Raw genomic sequence first — 7,500 nt, forward strand, 5'->3', positions numbered from 1 at the left:
TATTTTTATAACGTGCTTTCACTTCACTACCGAGCGCAGCTCTGTGCGCCTTGGGTATGTGCTGTGGTTTGCTGCGGTGCTCTTATGTTTACTGTATTGAAAGTGTTTTGCGTAGAATGTGTGCAGTACCCAGTAGTGCAATTTTCTGTATGTTATATATATTTGTAAGTCCTGGTATTTTTGTTATGTATTTGTCTGAATATTTTTTTATTATACCTAAGGCACCTACTATGATAGGAATTGTTTCTGTTTTTAGATTCCACATTCGAGTTATCTCTATTTCCAGGTCTTTGTATTTTGAAAGTTTTTCCATTTCTTTTAGAGAAACGTTGTCATCTGCTGGTATTGATACATCAATTAGAAAGCATTTTTTTTCTTCATGATCTTTGACAACTATATCTGGTCTATTTGCCTTAATTTCTCTATCTGTGTGTATTGGCATATCCCAGAGTATGGTTGCTTTCTCGTTTTCTGTGACCTTTTCTGGCGTGTGTGTATACCATCTTTTTTCTGTTGTTATTCCATAGTGTTGGCATAGCTTCCAGTGTATATAGGTCCCAGCTCTGTCGTGTCTGTGAATATATTCCTTCTTAGCCAGGACTGGGCAGCCAGAGATAATATGATTTATTGTTTCTTGTCGATCTCCACATATTCTACAGTTACTTGTTATATTTCTTTTCATTATGTGTTTTTGGTAATTTCTGGTGGGGAGGCTTTGGTCTTGTGCAGCAATTAAAAATCCTGAGCTTCTCAGCCATTGCTGGGATTTTTCTCTGTCTATTTCTTTCGCATTTAGTTTAGCCCAGTATTTACCATGTAGGGGCTTTTCTTGCCATCGTTTTATCATGGTCCATTGCTGTTCTAGTTTTAGTTTGGATTTCATTTGTTTTATAGCTTTTGTTGTTTCTTCTTCTTCTTCTTCTTCGTATTTGTTAGGTAGATTGATTTCTTGCTTGTATTTGTCAGCTTCCTTAAATACTGAAAACAGTTTGTTGTTTTGCTCGTGTTTTGTAGCTATTTGTATTAGTTTCCCTTGCTTCTGGAGTAGGTATTTTTGCAGTCCTATGGTGGTTATTTTATAATAGTTTTCTAGCTGTATAAGACCCCTGTCACCTTCTGTGCGTTGTATATATAGCCTTTCTATGTCAGATTTTGGGTGGTGCATCCTATATCATGTCATTATTTTTCTTGTTTTCCTGTCTATTTTACATAGTTCGTTTAGTGTCCAGTTAAGGATGTTGTAGCTGTAGCTTATAACTGGGACAGCTAAAGTGTTGATACCCATTATCTTGTTTTTAGCATTGAGCTCTGTTTTTAGTATTGACCTAACTCGTCTATAATACTCTTTCTTTATTTTTTTCTTTCATTTGTGTATGTTGTATCCTATCTAGTTCATTGACTCCTAAATACTTATATGGTTGGCTTTCGTCTAGTTCTCTTATTCCATTGGCTTTATCTAGTGTTATATTGCTACTTTTAACTAATTTTCCTCTTTTCAGGGTTGCTTTGGCACATTTTTCTAATCCGAATTTCATTTCTATTTCCTTGGTAAAGCCGTGTACTGTCTGTAGTAGTGTTTCTAGCTCTTTGTCGTTTTTTGCATAATTTTAGGTCATCCATATATAGAAGGTGGCTGACTGTTTTTCCATAGCATCTGTAACCGCATCCAGTTCTATTTAGCAATTCTGTTAAAGGTGTGAGTGCCACGCAGAACAGGAGTGGAGAGAGCGCGTCTCCCTCGAATATTCCTCTTCTAATGGGGATGGCTTTCGTTTTCACAAGTCCCTCTTTTGTTTGGAGCTGTAGCACTGTCTGCCATTTGTTCATTGAGTGCTCTATGTATTTTATGATAATTGGTGCCACCTTGTTTATGGCTAGTGTTTCCAGAATCCACGTGTGGGGAACACTGTCGAAAGCCTTTTGGTAGTCCACCCAGGCCATACTGAGGCCTTTCTTCTTTCTGCGGCTGTCTTTAGTTATGGCTTTATTGATCAATAATTGATCTTTACAGCCGTATGAGCCCTTGCAGCATCCCTTCTGCTCTTCTGGAAACAGGTTGTTATTTTCCAGGTGTTTACTCAATCTCTGCGATATTATTGCAGTAAAGGCTTTGTAGATCGTAGGGAGACAGGTTATAGGTCTATAGTTTTGTGGTTTCTCCGTTTCCGTGGATTTGGGGATTAAGATGGCTTTCCCTTTTGTGAGCCATTCAGGCATTGTCTCTGGATCTGCTATTATGTTGTTAAAGTTTTCTGCCAGCTTTTTATGCATTCCTGGCAGGTGTTTTAACTAGAAATTGGGGATCTTGTCGTGTCCAGGTGCCTTCCAGTTGCTTAGTCTTTGCAGTGTCTGGGTGACCTCTTCAGTTGTTATAGGGGCCCAGAGTTGCTCAGGTGCTAAGTTCGTTGTTTTAATGGTCCTTTTTTGGGGTCGTTGCTTCACCGACCATATTTGTTTCCAGAATTTCTCTAGTTCTTCTGCTGTTGGTGCTGAAGTAATGTCTATTTCATTTTTACCCAGTTCTTGGTAGAGTTTTTTTGGTGTTGGATTTGAACTGTTTGTTTTGTTCAAAGAAACGTTGGCGTTTCTCATACCGGCGGATCCTCTGTCTTGCTTTAGTTTTTCTTTTGCCTCAGGTAAGTCTTTTTCTGTAATGCTGTATTTGTACAGTAGTTTTGTTTTCTTCTTGTTACTTAGTAGTGTTGATTGTTTACTAATTTCGTTGAGAATCGATAAATCTTTTCTCTTTTTTTAAATTTTGTTCTGGATGTTATTTATCCACAAGGTCTGTTTGGGTGGTAGAACTCCTGTTCGGATGGGTTTGAGTGAGTATCCTGCTTCTTTTGTGGCTGCAGTGGCTGCCGCATATATTATGTCATTTAGCTCAGTGATATTGCCTGTTGTTTCTGTGGTTGTTAGTTCCGTGATGGCCAGGTTTATGCTATTTATTATTGATGTTGTTTTATCGTCTATTTTGATTTTTGTGAGATATAATCTGTGGTCCATTCTAAGATCTGTGGTTTTCAGTTCTTTGGTTATTTTCATTTTCATAGTATCGTAATTATTAGGTTTCCCTTCTATATTTCCAGGCTTTATATTTGTTTTGCCTTCCTTTTTATTCATATGTTTGTCTGTGGTGTTCCGGATTGGTGCTTTTTGTACACTATTATACATCTCTACGGTCTGGGTTTGTTGTTTTTTGTTTACTTCGTTTTTGCCGGATATGTTACGTTTGTCCTCGTGTTTTGCTATCTCAGTGTTTATATTATTATTTGGCATTGCTGTGTGACTACTATCTAGATTTTCCTGATGTATTTTTTCTTTCAATTGTTCTATTTCTATTTCTGATATTTTTTTTGCTTTCAAAATATATCTTCTTATGGTAGCTAGTTTGTTAGGGTTCATTGTTTTATCGAGGTCTATATTTACATTATTTTTCTTCCATGTTTTATATGTATGTGTTGTTGCGTTTTCGTTTTTTGGGTAGAGTACTGCTGTGAAATAGGCGTGTAGGATCGAAATGTGTTCCTCACGTGTCCATTTATGCCGTTTTGGTTTTGTTTGCGGGACATGAGGAACAACGTCCGGCCCTTTATTTTGACAGTCATCGTTTTCGTAGGGTACCGGTTCGTTTATTTCTGTTGTCAGATTGTTTTGCACGTTCATATCTTCGTACTTTTTTCGTAACAAGCTTACAGTACGTACTTCTCGGTTGTTATTCTTGGGTGAAATAATACCGGTGTTATTTAATATGTTTGTAATTTTTTTGTACATGGTGTTTTGGGGTTCGAAGATGGTCTGATTTTGATGTAACACGTGTGTTTACGATTGCTGTGCGGGTAGTGGAGGTATCAAGTTAAAATACATCATTATATTTGAAAAAATAGGAATAAATTTCAATGAGTATTACTTACTCGGATATAGTCCAACCCTTTGTCAGCTATTTTTTGGCTCCATGCGATGTCTTTATTTCCGATGTTTTTGGATAATTTTCGGAGCAGTGATTTATCGTACTCACATGTTAAACTTCCCCCTACCGTACTCACATGTTAAACTTCCCCCTATCGTACTCACGTGTTAAACTTCCCCCTATCGTACTCACATGTTAAACTTCCCCCTATCGTACTCACATGTTTATTATTATTATTATTATTATTATTATTATTATTACTATTATTATTATTATTATTATTATTATTATTATTATTATTATTATTATTATTATTATTATGTTATTGACTTTCCACAGGTTGTAACGTTGGAGATGTACTATGGCGTTGTTCACTACCAGTGAACTAAGGCAACTCCACTTATTTTTCGAGCACCATCCGGAGTATTCAAGCGGTTCCAAGCAGTACTGTTTTTTGGTAGTCCTCCACCCTTTTTGCAGCCCCTATTTGTTCCATGTACTTCTCATGATTTTTACTCACTGTTCTCAGGGCACCAACAATTATTGGTGCTACTATGGCCTTTTTCAGAGACCACAACTGCTTAACCTCCCAAGCAAACCTGTTATCGACTTTTCTTTCTTACTTATCGCATACCTTGTTCTCAGCTGGGCATGCTATATCTACGATCCAGCATCGTTTGCTTTCTTTCTCAATTAACACTATGTGTGCCATCCTTTTCTCTATTTCATGGTCGCACTGATTCATAAAGTCTCATAAGATCTTTGCATTATCATTTTCGATTATGCTTTCGGGTTTATGTTCTTATCACTATTTCGCTCCGTCAAGTTTATACTTGTTGCAAAATATCCAATGGACAATCATCATCATCATTATTATTATTATTATTGAGTGAGGGAGCAGCGCATGCCATCAAAGTCCAGCATACGACGCCGAGTAAACCCATCATGACACCCGTCTGATAAGGGTACACTAGGCATATGCATCACAACCATATGTTCGTGACATGGTGATTTATATAAGTGTTTGGTGCATAAGAGTACACACATAGATGATAGATTAGAATCGTCTGTCATGGGCACCGGATATATAGAATATTAGCATCTTGTCAGAGACTAAACTGCATTCTTTCTAATTCCCTCCCTTTTTATCTTCTCTACCAGCTTTTCCTGATTGTTTTTTTATTCTCTTATGATGGACTAGCAGCCAAAACTCCCAGATACTTTCCTCACTTTTTAAGCGTTTAACTAATACATTTCTCATAACCTACCTTCCCCATCTTCTGTTCGCTTTGTGCTCATTGCATATACATATGCATACCTATAGGTAAATAAATACATAGACAGACAGACAGACAGACAGACAGACAGACATATAGACAGACAGACAGACAGACAGACAGACAGATAGACAGATGGATGGATAGATAGATAGATAGATAGATAGATAGATAGATAGATAGATAGATAGATAGATAGATAGATAATGACTTTTCTTTATAGAAAAGCTTGACAGTGACTTCAAAATTTCGGGTTCTGTGAAAGCAGAACTTCGGAGTCAATATCAACCTCTCCCTTGAAATAGTAGATCGATATGTACTCTAGTGAAACGTATTGAGCAATCTTTCACATTAATGTTAAATTGATTTCATAACCTGGCATACAAACAAGCATCCAGAAAGATAGACGGACGGACAGACAGACATACAGACTGATAGATAGATAGAGAGAGAGAGAGAGAGAGAGAGAAAGAGAGACATAGATACATAGATACATAGAAAGATAGATAGATTGTTTTGTACTCTCGACAGCTGCAGGTAATATACTTCGTTGAGGAAGTATATAAAACCGAAGCTTGTTCTTGGATTCTATCAGTTGGCTTTAACAAGGAGATCTACTCTCACAGTAAATTTTATATATTTTTTTAAAAAATCATTTAACATTTAGGCGATATATCTCTTACCTCTCGACTTTAAATCTCAATGAGGCTTATAGTGAGTTTGTGTGTATGAATTGCATGATTAATCTTAGTTAACTGAAGACGTTCTACTCGCTATATACATTTGTGAAACCTTACACTATACAGAATGCTTCCTTGAGGAGATATATATTAAGACTGAATTTCTTTCATTGAGAGAGTGTTACTTAACGGTAATTTACGCTTGAAAAATTCATTCTAGTTAAATGACTTATTCCACAAAGCAATGTATCGCAACACATTAATGCTTCAGAACACGAATTCTTAATCTCACTGAAAACACTCATGACACAAATATTGTAAGTTATTATTAGTACCGTTTTTGTCCCTATGTACGTTTGTCTAAAATCCGAAGACTTAACATTCGTCGAAGATATATACATTTATAATTCTTATATTTGAAATGAAAGTAAAATGTAGGTTCTATAAATAAAACTAAGCTTGTCTGTAACTTCAGATATATATTATTCGGACTTAGCTATAAGAATGGTTGGAATTTATTAAAATAGACGCTGATCCGTCTAAAACGATGAATTATTATTATTGATGCTATAGTAGTTGTTGTTATTATATTATTATTACTCGATAAGTGTATACTTTCAATGTGACTCAGAATTCTTTTAACGTCTTTTTATTTAGTTGATCTTTTAAAGAAATCAAAGAAGATTAAAGTATTAATTGTCAATATGTGCATTTAGATTAACATTCTGAAAAGCAGAGATTTTAAAAGGTTCCATGGATTTTCTGCCAGTCATAGCAAGCGAAGGAAAATCCACATTATGTGTCTATCAACATTTATTAAATTTTTATGTATTCGGACAAGTTTGTCGTTTAAGCGACTTACTTTGCCAGCATTACTATCCAAAATGGAAAAAGGAAAAATATACAGAAAAATGCAAGAAACATAGTTAAACTTTCACTATAAACTGAATTATAGTATAAAAAAAAATCCTTTATCATTCTCCTTCTTAGCTACTTGGTTTCTGTTTCTAACATTCCGACAACTGATGAAAAAGTATGAATTATTGACGAAACTATATTTCAATTTATAATACTATTTATTAAATTTCCTATGCACACTTCCACAGAAAATTATGCTTACATTCAATTTAGCACGCATACATACACATGGAATCTTATTTCCATGGTGCGTTTGCATGGGTGGAATAGGCATTTCTACATACCGCAACTGATGTGTTATATTAAAACATATAGAATAAATGCATTCTTAAAAATAAATAAATTACGCATCAAAAGAAAGTGAAACTAAAAAGCGAAATAATAAAATGAAGAAAATTATTAAAACATATCAAAGAGACGCACTGAATTGTATTGGAATATCATTATGAATGAAGCAAATGAACAATTATTCTTGCAAATGTAAAGCATAAAGATAGAATAGACATATTTTACGTGAGGCATTTACAGGGATGACCTAATTTAGCTATCGCATGCAAATCAAATATTTTATTGAGGCAAAAGTTGTGCAATATTATTGTAACTTAGTTCCTTTATTGGTCAAGCTACAACAAAATAATCCTGGTCTTTAAAGTAGAGACCATCGTGTAGCACTGTTTGAAGTCACTTTTCTGCCAGTTCTTTGATTTCACGCTAA

The sequence above is a fragment of the Octopus bimaculoides genome, chromosome 4 (genome assembly GCF_046866305.1).
Source record: "Octopus bimaculoides isolate indiv1 chromosome 4, ASM4686630v1, whole genome shotgun sequence".
In the NCBI taxonomy this organism is placed as follows: domain Eukaryota; kingdom Metazoa; phylum Mollusca; class Cephalopoda; order Octopoda; family Octopodidae; genus Octopus; species Octopus bimaculoides.